Consider the following 18,496-nt stretch of genomic DNA (forward strand, 5'->3'; position numbering starts at 1 on the left):
CTTTGGTATACACAATTTATGATTACTAACAACTTGTACTTAACTCCTGTCCATCTAAATAAATTGAATTCAACTGTCTCCGCTGCATGTCTTTGCTGCTCTTGTCCCCGAGCTGATATTATCCACGTTATGTAGTTTTGTAGATATTCTCACAGTATTTGGTGCTCTTTTAAAGTAAGACTGGACAAAATAGGATATCATAAATCTACTTTAAGCTGGGAAATGCAACTGCTACACATCACAAATGTTAGCTTGTCAAACCTTAAACTTAAAGCTATCATCACATTATGTCTCTTAATAAAGTTCTATATTGTCAAACATTGGACTGACCATTCCAAACTGTCATGGAAAGGTTTTAAAACTCTTGCAATTAAATACATTACTGCCCAGAAATTGATAATAACTAACCCATGCAAAAGAATTACTTACCAAAAAGTGTGGGATCTTATTTTTTCTCTCTTGGTGAATGATTGAAGAAAATCTCACACATAATACCTCAATCCCCTGGCTTATGTTTTATAAGCTTTATTAAAATAATTATTATTGTTAACTTAGTATATCTCTTTTTAAGAATTATGCTTAGACAGGCTAATCCTTTCTAATCCACTCTTCTTTTTCTTCTTTCCTTTTTTCTTCTCCCAGCATACTATGAATATTTTATTGTTCTGTTGTATGGACACTGCGAGATCTTCAGTAGGCCCTAATTGCTATGTGTTGGAGTATTACTTTGTGTAACAATTCTTTTCTTTTTGTTCCTACTGAATTTTATTCAGACAACTTAGCCTTTTGATTTTATACATTGTTTCATTACCCAGCAAACAAAAGGTAAATTATTTAACTTTATATATAATCTTGATATATATGTAGACTTGCTCTATCTTAGCAGCATTTTGTACATTTTGTAAATAGTTTTTATATTAGTAGCACTGTTAGTTGTATATTATTATTTTGTTTAGTTCACATGATATTTGATTTTCCATGTAAGATTCTTGAACTTCTGTTTTATACTTTAAGTTGTGTTGTGTAAAATCTAATAAAAATCTATTTGAAAAAAAAAATCTGTAGTTCCTCCACTAATCTTCCATCATTGAACCTCATACTTGAAAATCAATAATCAAGGCACATAGCAAAAACTGATTATCATCTGTAACAAGGAGCTAGAGGGGAAGCTCATACCGAGTACAAATACAATGGTGTATCTACTCTAAGTGTCTTATGCCATCCTTATTGTATTTTTCCATTTTGCAACTTACTTAATGATTTCATGAGATCAAAACAAACTACAGATGTTATGGCGTTGATGTTACACTTTGTAATAATTGTGAATTGCTATTTGCTAAAGCTAACTTTCCATGACTGCTTGGGTAATGTAGTAGCTAGCGTATAATGTGGAAGGCCAATGGATAATGTGGATGGCTAACAGTTCATGTAGATGGCTACAATTTCTTATTTCTTTTCTGTCATTCCACTATTGATCATATTTTCCACTATCTGCCTTAAGTACCTCTGGTCAACTGACATGTCTACGGAGAAGTCAAAACCATTTCAGAGTCCGTGGATATGAGTGTGTATTAAACTTTATTTGGATTTCATTACTTGTCTCTTTTTTTTTCTTTTTTGTGCTACTTGTGTCATATTGCTTGAATGTATCAAATTTGGTGTTAATAAACAGAGCATTTACTTTTATGTGAATCAGGAAGAGTCCATGTGTAAATGATTGTTTTGAATATATAGGTTTGTGAGTCACTTCCTGGATAATTTATATGAAGTAACATTAATGTATAGAACCCTTGCAACCAGATAATATGTGAGTAGCAGCCAAGGCAAGTGTATAGAATATAAGGAGTCTTGCAACTACTGGCTTGTCAAAAATTGTCAACTCACATGTTCTCAGGATGTAGTTTACGGAATTTGGCACTCATTTTGGTATTATGATTAAATGAAAGCTATTACTTAGAGAATTTTAAACTGTATGACTGAAAATAAAAAGACATTCCACATATTTACTAATCTTCCATGTAAGTCTAGAGTATGATGGCAGCACGCCATGCATATTAATGAGGGCGCACTGCCTCAACTTTAAAGCTTACACGGATCGTGGATGAGTTTAGGGGGCGTGTCGGACTGCCAAGCAGTCCAAAAATCCACACCCCTGCAATGAAGAAATGCCGCAACTTCCAGTTACATGAGCGAGTCTGCTCACATGTGTACAGTGTAACACTACACTCCCTCATATGTTAAACAACTTACAAAATAAAAAATAAAAATATTTTTTTTTCTTCCGATATAGCTACCTGTAGTTGCACGGGTTTGCGTGGATTTACCCACTGCTTATCTACAGTTAGCAGCTTAGACACCAGAAGAGGATAATAAGAAAAATATATGCAAATTAAGCAACATAGCAATAGCGTAGCAGTTAGAGCCTTCGCACAAAGAGGAGGCATTCCTGGTTCAAGTCCCACTACTGCACGTTCCATTTTCTGTGGGAAATATTTATACAAAAATATTTCCTGACCTTTTTTTATGTATAGGTTTTGTAAAAAGCATTGAAATGTTAAATGTAGTAGTGAACGAATTATATATATATATATATATATATAAAGGTGAAATTTTCATGCATTCTGAGCCATGAGTACCCTATTTTAAGCAATATAAAGCACTGCTAAGCACATTTTACTAGTACAATTGCGTGAAGCTGTGCACCACACTAAGCAGTGCAACGTCTTTGTGCATAGCTGCACACTGCACTAACCAGCTCAACATCGGGCAATGTCGGGCAACGTCAAGCAACATTGAGCAATGTTGAGCAACGTTGGGCAAAGTCGGGCAAAGTTGGGCAAAGATGAGCAAAGTTGGTTAAACACGCTCACACCTGATTTACTGTTCCTTAACCAGTCAGGTCTGCCCAACAGGAAAATAAAAAGCAGTGACAGGGCTCGAACTCAGGATACTGTGCACTATAGTCACAGTACTGAACCAGTAAGCCATGACAGCATTTCACAAACATGCACTTTCAACAGACACGTATCTATCAAAGGAAATTTAAACATTGCCAACATCAGCTAAGCAGGTGTGCCCTCAGCTGAGCTTTTCCAAAACTGGCCAATCACAAATAAGTGCGGGAAATGAGGCATATTTGAGATCCACAGGCGGGAATACTTGCTATATCTGGTTGAAGCTTCTTTCTGCAGTCAGCATGGCTGGTGCTGGTGAAGGCACTCGATTTAGAGTGCAATGCTGTGGCATCCAGGAGTCCAAAATTATGGTTTGGCTCCTCGTCCACAATCATGAGGAAAGACCCTAGCAGGGCCAGTACCAGGGTACGCAATATAAAACAGAGGCCTGGAACAGTCCTGCCTGTGATCTCATCAGTGCCACTATTGTTCCTCAGACTGGTGAGCAGGTCAAGCACCATTATTCTGACCTGAAGTAGCATAGGGGGGATGAACTGGACTGGTGGATCCAGGAATCCCATAAATGCCTAATGCCCCAGTACTGAGTAAGTAGCCAATGTATTAAGTAGTTAAGAATTGCTATGCTTGTCTATACTATGGATAGGTATGTCTCAATATCACTGTATTTACATCACAACTGCAGGTGACCGGGCTATGAACCTGCAAGCCCATGAAGATAAGCTGCAAAGGCTGCGTCATGAGGCAGGTTAGAAATTATTCTGCATGTACTGTTACATAAAATAAATGAGAGAGCCTTCAGAAAGTCTTTTAACCCAAAAAATAAATGTGCAATAAGTCTTTAATAAATGTATGATTCATGGAGTGCATCTGTGTCATTTCCTTTAATATGTTGTTGTACTGTTGCATTCCACAAATAGTAGTGTTGTATTAAGCAGTGTCAACCCACACTTGAGTAGGCCCATATAACATGGATGAAGGGAGTGCCAGTAGCTTGTATGCATATGTACAGCCCTCAACTGTTGGTTCACGGCCAGCATGTACAGGTTAATCTGGCACATGAGTAGCTTGGTATTGTGTACCCCAGAAATGTCAGTGTGCTGCCAGAAATGAAGGGAGCTTTTAACATATAACTTATACTTTCACCTGACCATATCTAGATAATTATATGAAAGTAGAGCTGTCAGTGTACCATCTTAGCAGTAGTGAGTGTGAGCAACTCTCAAAATAAGTTGCAGTAACATCTGCATCTTGGACAGTTTGTATGTAAGATACAGCTCATGTATATAATGATCTAGTAAAATACAATTGCACAATATAAGGACATTGGGTAGTGTAATAAATCATGTAAGGGACATATAACTGCAGTTAATTGGAATGTAATGAAAACTGGAAGGATATATAAGTTGTTAATTGAGCTATTTTTTCCACCCTACTGTATGTGCATAAAAAATGCAATTCCACACCTCAATCGGTATGTCTAATCTCAAAACATTTGTTGGGACATATGTCCTATTGGTTTATAAATATTTCCATTTATTTCTATGCTTGTGCCCTGTTCAAATACCACAATATTGGTGGCCTGTTGCCATCAATTAAACCGGCATGCTGTTGTAATGTCCACTATTGTTCTATATATGCATGCGTCATGCCTGCTTTTCAACTGTTGAAAATTGGGTGTGTTGGGTTAATGGGAATACTTTTGCATGTTGTTATAACTAATTGACAATGCTGTTGACTGTTACTAACCCATATCTTTATTAAGCTTTCCATAACATAGTTTGTATGGGAAGGCTGGTCCCAGCGGTCCCACCTGTCCCACCTCAGCTGGCCATGGCACCTGGCACCAGCAGATCTGGTGCCCAGCCTGGGACCTCCTTCTCCATTGGCCCTGTGCCACCTTCGGGTGGAAGCGCTGCGGAGGATGGGGCTCAGCCCCCCTGTGCAAGCATGGGCGGAGAGGCACCTATCACCCTTCGTAGGGTCTGGGCTGTGGTGATAGAGAGATTGAATGTTCTGTTGCAGTACCTCTATGCCAGCTTGAGGCCCGAGTGGCTCAAGTCACGGGTCAGCCTGCCCCTCCTACACAGCCCCCAGCTCAGTCACCTTCTGGGCTGTGAAGGTGCAGTGGTAACTGCCCATGGGTGGGGACCTCAGTCCCACTGTTTCCATCTGGGGGCTCATGGGCTTGCGATTTCCAAACATCCCTCCCCGTCAAAGGTGTTACCACATGTGTCATATACTGTCCCTGTATGCATCTTGTTTGTCTTGTCTGTTTACCTCCCCAACCTACCTCACCAAATATGCCTATTTCCCCTACCCCACATTTCACTCTCACCTGAAAAAAAAGGGCAATCTGCTCCCAAAAACAAAAATTACACCCCATACATAGCTGCCCATTTTGCACATATGTCCACTGGACACATGAAATGTTATTTAATTGGCATTACAACATACTTTATTGCCTCACCCCTCTCTCAGGGGTTGAATGGTTTATATCTACCTCCAGAATTATTGCATATGCACAGCTGTTGCTGTTGAAGAAATGGGCAGCTATGGATTTTCCCTACACCTGTCTTGCACATCCCGAGCTATTTTCCATACGGTCTTTCCCTCTTTGTGCCCCTTTTTTGCCACTTTCCTATCTTCCCATTTTTCTTTTCTTTCAAAGAAATTAGCAGGGGGTGAGTAGGAGTAAGCACTATTAAGCAGTAGTTAGCGGGTTTGCATGAGTTTGCCCTTGTTTGTGCTTGGCTGAGTAATGTGCAGCATTGCGCAAACCCATGCAAACCCGCTTACAACTGCTTAAAAGTGCCATAGTCACTCTGTATGTGAGGGCCCTGGACCTTGCACACATTACACAAAATGAAAGACCACTAAGCCATGGTAGATATACATCAAGTTGGTGCTTAAATAATTATATCATGCATCAGAATGAGTGATTGTAAAGGAAAATTAGGAATACCATACCACACAACTTGTTCTGTGGATGTTGACTAACAGTTGTTGTGGGATTACATTACATGACTGTGATAAGAGAAGCAGCTATTCTAGCAAGAAATAATGTTACACCATCACCTTACAACCCCACACAGTATCACAGCAGGACAAACACTGGCATATCTGTTTAGGGCAGAGGCCATACCTCTAAACTGTCCCTAATTTTCAGGGATGTCCCTGATTTTGACCCAAATTTTAGCTCTGTCCATCTGAAACCCTCCTAAAACTAGTGACTTTGGGCAGAAAGGTGGTGAATTACACTTAATGAATAATGACAATAATTAAGAGTTAGGCACTTCTTTTACTTCAGAAAAGGTGTATTAATTCATATGCTCTGATTCTCTCAGTGTTTCAACTTAATGGCACTAATATTTTAAAGGTGTCCCTGATTGTCCCTGAGTTTTTCTTGACTTTTCCCTGATTCTGATCAAATATGTACCTGATTAGTTGAGAGGTCTGGCAGAGGCAGAAACACAGAGGCATATTAGCCGTTCTGCTGTTACACACTGTGCAAATAGCTTTGGGAGGAGTTTTGGAAACATAGCCTTATGTAGGAATAAAACACTGAAATACAAATGGATGTAGCCATGTATTGGTAGCAACCAACTGTAAGAATGCCATTGCTTTATTGCTGAAAAGACCTGTGTGGTGCACAGACAAAAAAGAACAGGCTATTCCCTGGCTATCATATGGATAGCTCCACAGTTGGGAGTTACACAGACAGACTACATGCCTTGATAAACTAACATGTACACAGCAACCCTGTAAGTCCAGCAGGATAAAATCCACACAATACTACTTATACTCTCTGTACTTCTGCAACCCTACCCAAATGTAGAATATACCTGTGTGTGCAGGGTCTGCCAAGTATGCAGGTAGGCATACTCACTGTACTGAAATCTGTACAGTTTTTCTGAGCAGCTTGTGCTAATGTAAACACTAAAAAAGGACAAACTGTTTAGAATTGTGTAAATGAATATTCACAATATAGCAGTTGACAAACAATTCTATAACTAGCTTTGTATGGCAGTTAATTGTAACAGCTGAAAAGAAAGTACATCTTTCCATATATGTTGGGGTAGTATTTTGATGGGTGAGTACATTTCTATACTGACAAGTGGGTACTGGAAGCAGCGACATTAGGTCTGAGAACAAAATGTAAATCTCTGGCTACACCCCTGGCTTCTGATATAAGAACTATACCAACCTTCTGTCTTAAATATTGATGCCCATACCAACGAAGGGTGATCTCTATCTGGGAAAGCTGAAAGGGCCATGCCTACATGAGTCAGCAATTTATAGTATTGGGTTGCTATGACAATGATTACTTCAATTACTACACAGCATGCTGCATGCAATTAGCAAATGGTGTGCACTAACTGGTTCAGAGGCCATCGCATGCTCATGTGCAATTCCTACAAAATACGCTGCAAACACTGCCAACAAACTCAGTCACTCTATTGCAGAGACTGACAGAGAGAGAGTCAGAGAGAGAGAGAGAGAGAGAGAAAAGGAAAAAGAAATATTATCAAATTATACAAAGGAAAGGTATGTGACACATATGTATTTACTGGCATGTAGTAGATGTTATTCAAGAATAGTCTACATAATGTGAAACATTACGGGCACCTCCAAGCACAGATCCAATGATTCAGAGTAGCTTCTAAAGTGCAACTAGTCACCCAGGCCTTAACAGCACATCCACAGTATTACAGAAGAACACTGTGAACGGGCACCTCCAAAAACAGCTCCGGTGATTCAGAGCAGCTTCTAAAGTGCAACTAGTCTCCCAGGCCTGCTTAAAAGCACGTCCACAGTATTACAGAAGTACACTGTGAATGGGCACCTCCAAGCACAGCTCCGGTGATTCAGAGTAGCTTCTAAAGTGCAGCACGTCTCCCAGTCCTGCTTAACAGCACATCCACAGTATTACAGAAGTATACTGTGAACGGGCACCAACAAGCACAGCTCCGGTGATTCAGAGCAGCTTCTAAAGTGCAACTAGTGTATGTCTCTACTCCTTTTGGATATACTTATTTGTCAGCCCTAATTGGGGAGCTCGCTGCTAGGACCCCTCAGTCTCTTGCCATCCTTCTTTTTTTCTACCCCCTCCTTCACCTGATAGGTCTTTCTCTGTTAATTCCTTGTAAGCATCCCCCTCCTCTTTGACCTACTCTCTCTGTTTTATCCACCTTCCTCAATACCATTACCTTACTTTTAATATCTCTTCACTCCCAAGATATAGCAGCCATTCCTCTCACCTGCATTTTGTATCTTTTGAGATAGTTTATTTTGCTAGTGTCTCTAGGGGCAGTCCATTCCAAGGGTGGGTGCTACCCACTCCGTTCACCCTCCACTTCGGTCAGGGCTCACTCCACTCCCCTACCCTACCCCCATTCCCACACACCCCTAGTTCAATATGACTTATAGTTGCTAGCCACTCCCAATTTAACTTACACACCCACTCAATCATTCACTTCACACCTTCAATCCACACTCAATTATAATACACCACACCCTTGTTGCTAAATCCTTTGGTAGATTCTCTACCATCTAGCTTTACAGCCCCTACTCTCATTCACCTTTCCCTACTACAACAGGTAGCACAATAAAGAGGACAGGAAATAAATAAAATGCCTTTCCCTCACCTACACTTAGCATATTACACAATGACTATTTTTGTTCTCCTCCTTTTTTCTATTCTCACATCCTATCACACACAACTTCATCTCACCAAACCAACCCAATGGCAAATAGATACGATAACCAACTCACTAAAACCAATTAATTCCCCAACATCTCTATGTGACCTATGACCAACCCACCACCATCCCTTACATAACTAATAAACCACCAAGCAAAATAAACCCCTACTTATCCAAAAAACAAGTGAAAATACTATAGAAACTACTTAAATTCTACTTATATCTAACTCAAAAACTAACTTGATGTGGAGACATACACCCTAACCCAGGACCCAACTCTTCAATCCATACAAATCTAAACCAAACTAACCCTCTTTATAGTAGGGTGACCTCCTCTTTACTTCTCTTAAACATTAATATAAGAAGTATACTTAATACAGTTCAGGAACTCCATGCCCTATTCACTTTATATAAGCCAGACTTAGCCATGCTAACTGAATCTTGGCTGAGACCAGAACACCATGATAATGAGATTACTCCATTACTCCCCCTGGCTATAATATTATGTGGAAAGATAGGATAGGGAAAAAAGGAGAAGGCATAGTCATACTGTACAAAAATATTTTACAGTGGAACAGATTAGCTACAAATCCCAGAAAGTAAATGATATAGAACTCATTCTTGCTAAATTAAAATTACACCCTACCAAACATATAGTCATAGCAGGTGCCTACATCCCACCAGGAAATAACATTGCCACTATGGAAAACCTGCTACACTGGATGTCTATCTCACATCCACAAGAGACCATACTCTTAGGAGACTTTAACATTGACTGGTCTGACTGTACCAGATTTAATCACTCTGCACATATTAATCTTCATGGTTTCACCCAAATCATAGAAAACCCCACAAGAGTCGATAAGAAATCCAAACATCAATCCATCTTAGATTGGATACTTCTGTCTAACCCCACCTTAGCACACCAGTCAGGCTGCCTACCAGACAGTTTGAGCAATCACCAAACAACGTAACTTATTAGACATAAATCCCACCATAGTAAACAACCCATCTTTGGAACTGTCTATAATAAAACAAACTTCCAAGCCAAGGACCTAAACAATGAACTAAAATACTGTAAATGAACTCCCCTAAAACACCTACCCCGAGATGAAGCAGTAGATTACATTAATGCAACTTTTCTCTCAATCCTAAACCATCACACACCAGCCCAAACCATCAGAGTTAAGACAAACTGTGCTCCTTGGTTAACAAAAGAAACTAAAACCATAATGAAGGTCAGAGACAGAGCCTGGGCTCAATATCATAAACGTTTTTACCTCAAAACAAAACTACTCAGCACTATGAAACATGTCCAAACAACTTAGACGACTCAATAAAATCAATTACTACAAAACCTTACAAGAGAAAAATGCTCATAACCCCCAGAAATTCTGGGCCTCAATAAGAAAACTACTGCATCCAGGTAAAACCAGCATCCCCACACCCATGCTTCCAACCAACAAAGAGGACACCCCTACACAATTCAACAAATTCTTTACAGAAAGAGTCCTATCTCTGTCTAACACCCTAAATAACACCACCAGCCCTACTCCATCTCCAACCCCAACTAACCCACCCACTCACCAGACTCCCTCTAACTTTTCCTTAACTCCAGCTCCTACCAAACTTATTACTAAACTCCTCAAGAAGCTAAAACCTACCACATTAGCTGCTGACAAACTTCCTGCTGATTTCCTCTAACAGCCGAAACTGTATCCTACCCTGTGTCTATCCTCATAAATAGATCCATAGCAGAATGCAAAATGCCTTACCTGTGGAAAATATCTCATATCATTCCACTCCACAAAGGTGGAAACTCCCATGAGCTCACCAACTACCGCCCAATTGCAATTTTATCTCCTTTATCAAAAATACTAGAAAAAGTAGTGCATACACAACTAATGCAATACCTCCTAAAAATAACCTTATATCTACATCTCAACATTTCTTCTGACCCTCCCATAGTACCACCACTGCTCTACTCTCATATACCAACATAGTCAATACCCATAGAAACAATAGACTTTTTGTTTCCTCTATATTCTTAGACTTATCTAAAGCCTTTGATATGGTCAACCACACCCTGCTTCTCAAAGCTCTATCTACCCTTAACATTAACTCCCTCACAATATCATGGTTCAACAGCTATTTATCAGGCCGCCAACAAGCAGTTCTTTGGCAGGACCAGCTATCCTCTCTTCTACCAGTATCCATAGGTGTCCCTCAAGGCTCCATACTTGGTCCTTTACTGTTTTCCACATTTACAAATCAGATAGCTGCCACATCCCCCTCTGCCTCTATAATACAATATGCAAACTACACTACTATCATATGTGCCGCTCCAAACTTAAACAAGCTTCAAACAATAACACAGCATAACTTTACTCTGGCTGAATCATGGTTTTTTGGCATTAAACTTATACTCAATCCCCCCAAAAAAACTACTTTTCTTCAGTCCTGGTAGAGCTCCTGCACTAAACAATGATTTCACCATAAACTCCAAGGATAACACCTCTATCACCCCAACAACTAACACAAAACTCCTAGGAGTAGTAATTGATAGTAACCTAAAGTTTGACATTCACATAGCCCAAACAATCAAAAATGTGAACAAAAAGCTTGGTCTCCTGTATCGGAACAAGCAATTCATGACCAACTATACCAAAACCACTATTGCTAGAACACACCTATTATCCTCCCTACTGTATGCCTCCCCTATCCTGACTAATCTTCGCCAAGATGAACTAAACAGAATGGCATCCTGCTATTACAAGATTACCAAGTTTGTTACAGGTGCCTCTAGTAGATCCCATCACTGCCTTTCCCTCAAACACCTTAGCTGGCTTGAGCTACCCCAACTACTTCTTACTACTCATCTCTCTACAGCTCACAGACCATTCTACCTCTCTGACAAAACTCCAGCTCTACAGGATCTAATACAGCCCTACACCCTCCCAAACCTTAAGGTCAACAGACCAAAATCTCATAAAGGTCATCAAACATAACAATGAAGCAGGTAAAAATCTCTTTGGCTGTACTATAGCAAAAATCTGGAATTCACTCCCAATTCATTTAACCTCTACAAGCTCTGCTCCACTTTTTAATAAATTACTCAAAACCCACTATACTAACAACTGGCTATGCACATGCGACTCTCCAGGCTAAGCCACTATATTGCAGAGTTACAAGGTTTCCACCAATGATCACCCGCAAGTTTCTATCCTCAGAATACCTATGCTTACTAGAAACCTATAACCTCTGAATACTTATTCTTAAAAAACAATACTTCAGTACATGGTTTGGATCTAAATGACTGTGAAGAAATGCTGAATGGTTTATTTGGATGCTATTGCTTGTTTATGCTCTATACCTAAATGTTAACTATGCCTTCTAAATGTTTAAATGTATTGTAGCATTGTATTAACTGGAGCTTTTCTCCCCGGGCCTCTGCTGAAAATACACCTGTGTCCAGTCAGACTTTCCTGGTCATCAAATGTAAAATAAAATAAATAAACATTCATATGTGGCAGCAGTACTTCTTTCTGCACAGATGTTCTGCTTAACTACTGCTATGGACAATACTGTGTGTACCTGTGGGCAGTGGGACATACCTGTGAAATGTGTAGCTCAGCATTAAATGTCAACGATCTGATCCATGTTATCTGTGTTCTGTACAATAATGTGGCCAATGGCTGTTGGGGGGATTAGCGCATTATATAAACATGGGTGTGACAGAACAACACATGCATGATAGTCATATTAAAGTGTATTTTAGCACTGGAAACTGCTGTAGCAGTCTAGTATGCTTATCTAACATCTGTTGCCATTAATACCCCCCTAATGTTAGTCTGTGTTCATATGTGACACCTGTTTGTGTTGCAGCAAGGCCCAACAGTTCAGCTGTGAGGTCCAGTGACTTACAACAGTGTGGACCATCTATGTGTATGCCACAAACATACAGAGAAATATATATATATGTCATATATATTCACATCTGTATATGTGCATAGAGCAGGGGTCATATTGCAGCTGTTTGTGAAGGTGGGAGATATATATGTTGGTGAAGGTTAGTATGCGCATATTTGTATGTAGGTTTTAGTGTGTGATAAACAAGACAGCATACAGTGCTGGTATATGACATGTGGTGGTCAAACACTGTGAGTGGTTCATTCAGTTTGGAATATTGAAGCCGGTAAGGCCTGTTAAAGCTACCTGGGCTGTGAACAACTTCAATGCATTTATCCCAAGACTGTGTAATGTTATTACATTACTGTACACCTTACATCCTTTGTATAATTGATATTCTCACTATGAAAGGTGAAATGTATAAATATATATATATATATATATATATATATATATATATATATATATATATATATATATTTATGTATATGTAGACAAATGGATGTGTATATGTATATATACATATATATATATATATATATATATATATATATATATATATATATATATATATAAACATATATATATATATATATATATTATCTATTAGAGTAAAGACCAAATCGGCCCCATGGCTGACCACCAACACAAAACAACTCATGCTTGCTAGAAACAAAGCATGGAAAACTTGGAGATGTAATAAACTAAACCCTGACTTAGTTAAATTCCGCCAGCTTCGTAATTTAGCAAAAAAATCAATAATCTCTGACAAGAAAAACTTCTACTGTAACCTCCAGGAAACTCATATTAACAACCCGAAACAGTTCTGGTCATCAGTAAATAGACTTCTTTCCCCAGGAACTGCTAAAACTCCTTCCCCTCTAAATGCTGATCCAGAAACCCCTCTCCAGACTGCCAATGCTTTCAACTCTTTTTTCTCTGAAACTATTCAAACCCTAGCCAAACAAATGAACACTAACAACTCAAATACCACCTATCAGAACTACCTCCTCCCTCAATTTTGCTCTAAAACCTATATCTACCTCTTTCATCTTTAAACTTATTCACAAACTGAAACCCTGCACCCCTTCTGCTGACAAGCTCCCTTCTCTTTTCCTTCAGAAAGCTGCTAAAGAAATTGCTTATCCTATTTCCTTACTCATAAACAGAACTATCCAAGAAGGAACTATCCCTGATATATGGAAAGTCTCCTATATTATACCACTTCATAAAGGTGGAAACTCCTTGACCTTTCCAACTTTAGACCAATTGCCCTTCTTTCACCCCTTGCAAAAATAATGGAAAAATGTATTCACCAGCAACTGGTACACCACCTCTCCCTCCATAACATAATAGCAAACTGCCAGCATGGTTTTAGACCCCATCATAGTACCACCACTGCCCTTCTCTCCTTTGTAGATACTATCAACAAAAATCGAAACAACCATTCTCTCTCCTCCGCTCTTTTCATTGATCTCTAAAGCTTTCGACATGGTTAACCACTCTCTTAATCAATATTCTCGAATCTCTTCCTTGTGACAAACTAGCCACAAATTGGTTTAAATCTTACCTTAACAACAGACAACAAGCAGTAATTTGGGAAAACCATATCTCATCTCTCTTGCCTATTTCCATCGGAGTTCCCCAGGGCTCCATTCTAGGTCCACTTCTGTTCTCCCTCTTTATAAACAATCTTCAGACTGCTATACCACAAGCTACCTGCATACAATGCAGATGATTCTACCCTTATCTGCTCCGCACCTTCTCCTACTGAACTGACCTCCTTAACACAAAATACCTTTAACAAAGTAGAAACTTGGTTTTCTAAACGGTTTCTCCTACTAAATGCAAAAAAAACTAAACTCCTCCTCTTCTCCCCCACCTCTCGTCCCCTTTTAAACTTTACCATTTCTTCTAATAATGGCACTATCATCTCACCTGATCCAACTACTAAACTTCTTGGAATAACCATTGACAATCATCTTTCCTTCGATCAGCACATAAACAACACCATCAAGGTTGTTAACAAAAAAATTGGATCCCTATATCGTATCAAACCTTTTCTAACACCAGCAACAAGAACCAAATGTGCTCAAACCCATCTCCTATCTACTCTCCTATATGCTTCTCCCATTTATACCAACCTCAAGAAAAACAATCTTAATAAACTTGAAACTTGCTATAATAACATAGCACGCTTCGCCACTAGTAACCCCTTTAGGACCCACCACTGTATAAATCTAAAGCAACTTGGCTGGCTCGAATTTCAAAACTACCTAAAATTCCTCAACTCACTATAGCCCACAACATATTACACCTACCTGACAACACCCCTATACTCTCTCAACTCCTAATCCCGTATAATAATCTGAACTCGCTTCGCTCCTCTAGTAAACTTATGACTAAATCAATAAAGGCAAACAACACAGCAGGTTGCTCTCTTTTCACTAACACTATAGGTAAAAGCTGGAATCTCTTACCTTGTGACATAACTTTGACTACATCCCTGCCTCAATTCAAACAGAAAATTAAACTGTACTACCTAAATCATTGGCTTTGTTCCTGCAGTACACCAGGCTAACCTTTTCTTTCTCATACTATATCTCTCCTTCACTCTTCCCATTAGTATCTTCTTATTTCTTCTTCTTTTACAGTACTAATCGACCTAGGTACATCCTATGTAAAATTGCTAATATGGCATTAACTGCTCATCGAAATGTGCTTCTCCTTGAATCTATATTGCATTCTGTGTGCTGTTATGATTTTCTAATTTGTTACTTATAAACGTTTGTGATTTTTGTAATGTACTTAGTATTTAGTGGAGCTTTTCTCCTCGGGCCTCTGCTGAAAATGGACATGTATCCAGCCAGACTAGCCCGGTCAACAAATGTAAAATAAAATGTAAAATAAAAATAAATAAATATACATATATATATTTATATATACTCATACACACCTACATCTACTTGTTGCAATAGATTCTCTGTACTAATGACTGACTGTGATGGTCAATATGTATTTGTGGGATACCTTACTGGGAAACTGTTTATGTTATGGTATTCTGGGTCTTTGCTTTGATCCTAACAAAAGCTGTGTATTCTGTTGCTAGGCAGAACAAGTGCTATTGCATACAGTGTGATTAAGTCCCTTGGTTTTAACTAGGGTGTGTCATTGGAGGCTAAAGCACTACATCTATTATTATTGATTGGTACCGATGTTGAATGCAAATCATGTGTGTACTGTAGTACTAATTGAAGTTCTTGGCCTGTACAGCAAAGTATGGTGTATGTCCACATTGCTTGCATCCACTGTTTTGTGTGGTCCCTCTATTCATCACAGATTACATTTCTCAAGATTAAGGTTGTGTAAGTACTGACACACAGTACTGTATAGTACACGCTGAAGGCTTATCTGGGTTGTCATACCTTTGTGTCCTGTAATTATGTCTGACATGTGTGTGGGTATGTCTGTAACATGTCCTTTGACATATGTGTGGTAATACATATAACTGTGTATCTAGCAACATTCACAGTGTACTACAGCAGTATGTGACCTATATTCCCAATTGTGCATGTATTTTGGCCACAGGTTTGGCATTAACAAGTTGTATGGTATAATGTTAATACATTTACCGGACCTTACACTGATTGTGATGGATGATCTATTTCTTTACACATCAGCTTGATGTATATCTGCTGTGGCTAGGTGGTGCATCGTGTTGTATACAGTGTTCCAGGTACTCTTGTATAGTCTTATATAGTGATTTTATTTTGTTGCTGTGCAGAACATGACTCATTGGATAGAGAGTGAGCAAGGCACTTTCAAGCAGTTGTGGGGTGAGCAGTGATAATTGGCAGTTACAGTGTTTCACTCTCGGTTAGCTTATAGGTTGTTAATCTTCCATAAGCTGTGCTTACCCTTCTGAAAACCTACTTGCAAATGCTGAAATGTGCCTTATTCCGTCTGTAGCTCCTGACCTTTGTTTTGGCTAGTAACAAAATAAAAAGCATTTACTATGAACAAACCTACAACCATTCACATCACAGTATACATGATTTGCCACTAAGCCATCTCAGATATACATATCATTTATGTATTCACAAACATAACATCCAGTGCAATCATACAACACTACAGAAAATGTACTCCAACATGTAGATGTATGTGTGTGAGTAATTATTGTAATCTGTGCTCAGGTACAACATATCGTATTATGTATGTATATATATATATATATATATATATATAAATGTATATATATATATATATATATATATATATATATATATATATATATAAAAATGTATATATATATATATATATATATATATATATATATATATATATATATATATATAAAATGTATATATATATATATATATATATAGCAGTTCAGTGATATCTGTACTGTATAATTTTCAATGTGCTATATGATTTGTTCAGACATATTTTTGTATTTATTTCTTCCAGGGATCATGGCCACCACAGGAACTCAAGTTACAGTAGGGCTGAAGATGATATCATCACTAGCATCATGATTCAGCACTACCGTATGCTATTTTTAAAAACCAGCCAGGACCAACAGGAGCGTACTGCAATGTTGCAAGATCTTGTCCACTGGGTCAGTGAGGTAGGCCTGCATAACCGCACATATGAGCAGGTACAGCACCACTGCAGTAATCTTCTCCGACATGTCCGTCAGCGTGCCGTAGATGTGCGTATGGAACAGCTTGCAACAGGGGGTGGTGTTAATATCCATCCCCCCCTCACCAAAGTGGAGGAGCTGCTCATGAGCCTGGTGGAACCTGCCCAACAATAACAGCCAGCAGACATATACCATGATGGAGGTTGGAGCCACTCAGTAAGCACACATGGAGCATGCAAGTAACATGGCATATCTGTAGACTACTGTTATCTTTATTGGTATACCATGCATATGTGAGATGTAGAGTGTGTCGTTCAAAGATGTGGAGCCTGTTGTTGTTCAATACTGATCATTTAGGTTCATAGGTTCATAGGTTCATACTAGGCTATCTGCCCTAGGGCATTTATAAGCCTAGCCAGAGTGTGTTTGGCTTTCGCCACCCATTTTAAATTAATTTTGCTATGCCTTTTTTTTTGAGGTTAGTATACTGTGCCTCTGTCTAACAGTGACACAGAAGTGATAGCCGGGGTAAACCTACGATCTCCCATCCACTCATCAAGATTCCTCTTGAAGAGAGTCAATGTGGGACTCTGCCTAACCTGGACTTGGATTTTATTCCAGAGTGAAGGGAGCCTCTGGGTTATGAATCTGTCCCTCCAGCATGTCCAATTTATTTCAGTGCTGAGGTTCAAGTCTCTCAAGCGCGTAGCTCGATGGGATTTGGATTTTCTGAGGTGCAGCATGTCCATTAATTCCGGGTTGGACATGGCTTTATACGTCAGGCACAGATCGCCTCTGAGCAGGTGGTATGCCACTGAGTAGAGCTGGAGTTTCTTTAACCGGGCAGCATATGGCATCTGTTTGAGCCCTTTGACCTCTTGGTGAGGTACTTTTGGGGTCTTTCCAGTTGCTGCAGGTGTCTGGTAAGGTACATCCCAAAAGGGGCATTGTACTCAATTATGGGCCTGATGAGGGATGAGTAAAGAGGTACGATGACTTCCCCTGATCTAGATGTGAATCCCTTCATGATTAGGTGGGCTATATAAAATGTTTTTCTAACCACTTTGGCCACGTGGTTGTCAAATGAGAGATTGCTATCAACTTGGGTCCCCAGGTCCCTAATGACTTCATCTGTACTTAATGGATTACCACCTATGTGGTAATTTGTGGGCACTTTGTTTTTGCCAAAGGGGATGACTATACACTTTTTGGCGTTTAGCTTGAGGCCATGGCTCTGGTACCAGTTGTCTGTTTCTATGAGGCCCTTTTGGAGGATGCTTGTGTCGGCTGGAGAGTTGATTATGGTGCCCAGTTTGCAGTCATCT

Source organism: Protopterus annectens, chromosome 5.part0 (genome assembly GCF_019279795.1).
Source record: "Protopterus annectens isolate FY-2018-M chromosome 5.part0, PAN1.0, whole genome shotgun sequence".
Taxonomy (NCBI): Eukaryota; Metazoa; Chordata; order Ceratodontiformes; family Protopteridae; genus Protopterus; species Protopterus annectens.